Genomic DNA, 6,000 nt, shown 5'->3' with positions numbered 1-6,000 from the left:
AGTAAAACACAAACTTCTCCAACTTTTGTGTATTTTTTTTTAAGATTCATGACTTTATAACTATGTGATACTGCACAAAAGTCTTTATATTGCAGTGAAAATGAGTCACAGTGAGTGAAAATGTGACAGGAGCAGAAAGTACTTTGGGACTAACTGAAATATGTTCATGTTGTATCTTTGTTTTTTCATGCAGGATATAAATGGTGCATGCTAAGCTAAACATACTAGCTGATAGTTTGTTATGACTGGATGTAACATTGTCTCTGTATTCGGTAAAACCCGTAGTTACTGCACTAATGTTAAGTGTAGTTCAGCGCTACAACCACATTTTTAATTTCTCTCCACTTCTAGCTATGGTTGTGCTGCTTTAATAGAGGTGCAGGACTTTATTTTGCAGTGAAAAACGAGTCAACAGTGAGTAAAAATGTGCCAGAAACTGCTTGGGGCTGGGAGGGTTAAGGTTTCAAGCTCGCGATGTGTTTCCAATAATAATAAATGACTGGAAAATATGTAGAGGAGCTGCTGATTATGCAGCGGATCAGCCGGGGTTCCTCAAAGTAATTAAAAGCAGCAATAAACAGACTGTCTGCACTGCACATATTATTTCTATTATCCGATTTAGCCTCAGTTTATTATTTCAGTCACTTTTCATCAGCTTCATTTTGTTAAAAATAAACTAGATTTTTTTAAAAAGGTACAGAAACAACTAAAAGACAGAGTGAAAAGAATTAAATATTTATATATGTGATGACATAAGTGGCCGTAAAATAGGTCAGAGGGTGAATTCTCTTTAAAAAGTAAAGATAAAAGGATTTAAAGGGCATGATAGTATGCATAAATTGCTCAGTATGGTCTAAAATCCCATTATCTGATTGGAGTCAAACGGCACGTTAGCAGAACGAAAATGAGTGACGCTCTAATGGACCGCTGCTTTTCAGAAAAAGCATCTAAATCCACAAAAAAGCAGGATTTGATTGGAGTTCAGTGGCACATTATCAGGACATTTAGCTCGGAGAGACGGGGAAAAAACAAAACAAGGAAATACGTATTCAGCAGGGGTTTGTGAGAGCAGTTTTATCTGGAAGCCCTGTGGCAGCAGGAATCAGTTTCAAAGGATTTCTGCGCTGCTTTTGCTCATCGCCAAATTGTTTTATTGCCAACAGATACATGTCAGTGAATCCAAGAGGGCTGTAATCGGGACGTGATCCCAAAACTTTGGATTAATAGGAATTAATTATAAGGCTTATAATATAAGTATTATGTCCTTGCACGGGAGCCCGAAAAGTCCCAACAGTGTTGCCGAATTTCTGCGTTTTGGGATGTTGTGACGGCATATTTAACAGCAAAAAAGATCTGATTTAATCATGTTTCCATATGTTCAGTCAGTTCTGACTAAAATCATGATGCAACTGAATGAAAAACAAACTCAAATGTCAGCATCAGGTTGAATGTTCGCCTCTGAAACCAAACCTGAGCATTGTTAGTCTCAGTGAGGCTTGTTGCTCTGACAGGTGATTATGATGTTGCTTCAGCTCCATTTTCTCATCGGTATCAAACAGATAAATGGAGCAATTTTCACATGAAGAGGTTCAACTGCTCATTTAACCAAATCTACCACTGATGTCTGGTATGAGAAAATAAAACATCACCTTTTATGTAATTATTGATATTTAATGACATCTTTCCTTTAAAAAATACATGTTTGCTGAAATTATGTCTACAAAGTGTGGGTATAGGGAAAAAATTTTATTAATCCTAATGTTCATGCAACGTTTTAAGCTACAAACGCATTGCTAGTAACAAAACATCTTCAATAACTCTTGCAACTTAAAACACACCCAAAAACGCTTGGAGGTTGTTGGTAAATTTATGAATTGCAATGGGTGGAAAGTATAATTTGTCCAACATCTCTCTCTAAATACAAGATTTACAGCTTATTTACAGTATGAGTTTCTACAGGATTATTTCAAATACTTGGAAAAGTTTGGGATCCTCCAGAAACTCTAAGACTGACCGGGCTCAGACAGCCAGAGTTTCAAAATCCACAGATTTTGAAATGGGGTTGCATCAAAAGCATATGGAGAAACTGCACACATTCTCTCAAATGTCAGACATCTAAACACTAAAAGACTAGAAAATAACAATGCACCAGGTGCTAGATGATATTTTTGAGCTTATTGCACCGGAGGGAGCAGAACACCTCACGTGATCTCATGGGGAAACAGATGTAAACAAAATGGAGACTGTGGTGCAACAACTTGCTGCAACGCTAAAAATAGTTTGCGAAGAGAAAGACACAGAAGCAGAATGTTTAAAGAGTCTGGATGAGAAAATAGTTGGGGAGATGCAGCGCCATGGCCACCAGTGTCAAGCTTATGTCTTGCTATGTTGATATAAAGCCATTTTTTCCTCCCACACCATGTTTTTGCAGTGTTGCAACAGGATGCTGTTCAGCACAGTTTAACCTCCTGAACCTGAAAACCTGCTGGTGGGTTTTAATAGTATGCTTCATTTAAAAAATATCAACTAAACTGCAGCATTTATCAGAGCCAGGAACTGTAAAAACAAGGAATTGTCAGATTTTCAACTTTCCAACAATCCTTGAACTAATCATGAGGTGAGGTTCTGCTGGGAAAATTCATTAAATCTATGTTTAAACATGTTGCATTTCTTCAATATCACTCATCTCAAATTTCACCAAAAATTAACCATTTGCGCCAACAAGACTTTTTGGTTCTCAAGCCAGGAACCAGAGGTGAGACTTTAATCAGTTTTATAATTTGTAGTGAACTGTAGCTTCAAGGGCTAGAAGTCTTTAGTTTCACTATTCAAGTTTTAACTCTTAAGTATTAAACATGTTTGGCATAGTTTAATCAGAGAGGCCTTAATGAATCTACAAACAGATCAGGTGGTTTCAGCTTGACTAGATCAATAGATTTGATAGATACTTTATTCATCTCCTTGAGGAAATTCAAGGTGTCCAGATGACCACATGTGACATTTAAGGGACAAAAAGGAAACTAATGTGCAAAATATCTTGCAAAGAAACCTGCAAATCGTGCTTGTAGAAGAAATAAGATGCAAATTTGGCATTTTCCAATACAAGAGAGCATTAAAAAGTCTAAATACAGCACAACAATAGAAATAGTAAGCATATAGGAGGGATGCTTGGATCTGGTGGAAGTAGGATTATTGGGTTTCATTGCACCGTTAAGTCACTGGAGTCTATCAGCCAACAGCTGATGTCATGAGCTGCTGCCCATCCGAGGTGTTGTGGTGCTTGATGGCTGTGGGGACAAAGGATCCCTTGTAACGCCTCAAATTATTAAATAATCTGGGCCGAACACCAAAATCCAGGACCAGAATTCTCCTCCGACTATCAGGAGGGTTAAAATTGGAGTAAAAACTCAAACACTGACAAGAATTTCTACAAACTAGAATCGAATCAGCATCTGAGTTCTCCATTTTCATGCAACTAGAAGTCAACAAACTACTTTCCTGGCCAATAAACAGTATAGTTTGTTTTTATAGTCAATTCACAATAAATAAAAATGTGCAACTTCGGTATTGATGCCACCACTTTCTCTATCTGTAGTCTCAAAAAATGTCTAATTAGCTACACATTACAAGTAATAGTCTGAAAGATTAATGCTGAAAAGCTCTCATTTAATAAATTTCCTGCAAAACATACATAGATTAAAGCCACAAAATCCAGTGTTGTCAGATCTGAATCCAAGTGATGCTGCGACTGAATGTATTTCAGCCTGTGGTCTGCTTGATGGAAAAATATTAAAACTGTCCACCTGGTGGCGCTTTCACTGTGACTGTATATTGGTCTATAGAATTCATCAGGGCCAGACTCTGATCATGTAAAGTTTGAGGCAGATTGGAGCATGTTCCGACTAGTTAGACAGCATTTCCTGTTTCATGGCGACATGTCGAAATTCCGCCAGTTGCCATTTCCAAACTGTGAGATTTTTGTGGAGCATTTTGAGAACTTTTGATCACCCATGTCTGGTGTACATCCTAGAGAAATTTCAGCTCTGTCGGGGTTAACCCTGATTGAGTTAATAGCGTTTGAAAATGTGCAAAAGAGTCCAGAACTGTCCAAAATATGACACATAATTCAAAATGGCTGACTTCTTGTTGGGTTTTGGGCATGGTTTTAGACTTTTTTTTGTTCGTCTTGATGAGTTATATATGTGTACCAAATTTCATAGCTGTAGGTGACATGTAAAAAAAAATAAAAAATGAAAAATAAAGGCATTCCAATCAAGTTTTATGTTGGTTTTGACACTGACATTTTTATTTTTTACTGCAAAAGTCTATCAGTTCCAATTATCAGTTGTTATATTTGGGTACAGTTATCCATGATGCCATATGTGAAAATGCATTTAAAGTATTTTTTTTCTTTATTTTTTATGTTTATTCCACTTTTGTACGTCATGTCTTGTTGTGTACAGCTTCACTTCTATCCAGCTGCTCAATAATGTGAATTTCTCCAGTGAGTCATCAATAGCTTATCTTACTGGTCTCCTTGTTTACTGATAAACTATTATCCACATGCAAAACACACAATCTAAGCTGAAAGCAGCGGTCAGCTTTAACCGGAAATATGTAAACACTTTGTGTCTCTGAATATGAGGGACTGTAACCGCTTATGAAAAGACGATGAATATGAATACATCACCAGCAGCTGGAGAAGCAGTAATCATAGCAGTTACATGGGCATCAGCGGGTATGAAAAATAGTCGTTTTAGTTCACCTTAGAATAGATCTGCCAGATAAAATGCTAACAATCCCCTCAGGAACAATATCCAAAGATTGGTTTTATCAGAGAAACGTTGGGTATATAAACAAGACAGCAGGCGACGGAATATGCATGAAAAAGTAACACAACTAAGAAAAACGTACGCTCAGTATGAAAACAACAAGCGGCACCAGCGATAACGCTTTACTGTAGCCGCAGACGCACAGTCCTTTATCCCCAAAACAGCCCAATTTGTCCAACAGTGGGAGCAAACAACAGTCACGACACCGCTCGCACACAGAGATCACAATACACCAGAGACACATACAGTAAATAGCAGCCACTGCCTGGAAGCCGCCGTAAAAGGATGGATCAGGATCAAAAGCCTCCTGCACAAGAACTAAATGTGGCCATGTTTCAACGGCTGCAGACGGGAGGACATTTCATCTCAGATCGATCCACGCCGCTAAGCTATACGTTACGGGAAAAGCCAGCGGTGTAATAGTGTTCAGGTACTGTTCTGTCACGATGGGCTCTGCTGCCTTTGTTCTGAGGGGCTTCCCTGCAAATAACTGACTATTGATTATCAATAAGTCCCCAGACAGAACATTCATCAGCGATAAGTCTGATCATCTGTTAATCATCTGAAGTAAAAACTGGATTTGCTGTTTTATTCCTCTGACATTTAAATTATGTTTGTTATGTGACGATTGGTGTACGTTGTCTGTTTGTCATTCTGTCAGCAACATTATTCAAGGAACAGATAGACTGATTTGGATGAAATTGTCAGGGAAGATCAGAAATGACACAAGGACCAGCTGATTAGATTTTGGCAGTGATGCAGCTTATAGTCTGGATCCACGGATTTGTTAAAGATTTCTGTATCACTGCGAAACAGTGGCACAGCGTCACTGTAACCATGACAACAAGTGAACACTACGTCAGCTGCCTGCTGACGATCACATGATTGTGATCCTACTACAAATCCACCGCTGTGGACTTAAACGGACTTATCCGTAAGAAATCATACAAGGAACAACTGATTAAACTGTGAGGGTGTTCCCGAGTCCCATCAATTCCCGCTGCTCGCTACATATTTAGGTCACGTGTTTTGGTATCCGTACATAACGTACACATGCATAACGCACACCTGTGCTCAGGTAGGGTTTTTTTTTTGTTTTTTATTAAAGCTTCATCTGTCAAATGATAGAACAAATGAACAGCCTTGGCAGAGTACTGTGCTGTCTGAG

Source organism: Amphiprion ocellaris, chromosome 20 (assembly GCF_022539595.1).
Source record: "Amphiprion ocellaris isolate individual 3 ecotype Okinawa chromosome 20, ASM2253959v1, whole genome shotgun sequence".
NCBI classification, from domain to species: domain Eukaryota; kingdom Metazoa; phylum Chordata; class Actinopteri; family Pomacentridae; genus Amphiprion; species Amphiprion ocellaris.
This window is presented reverse-complemented; position numbering follows the sequence as displayed.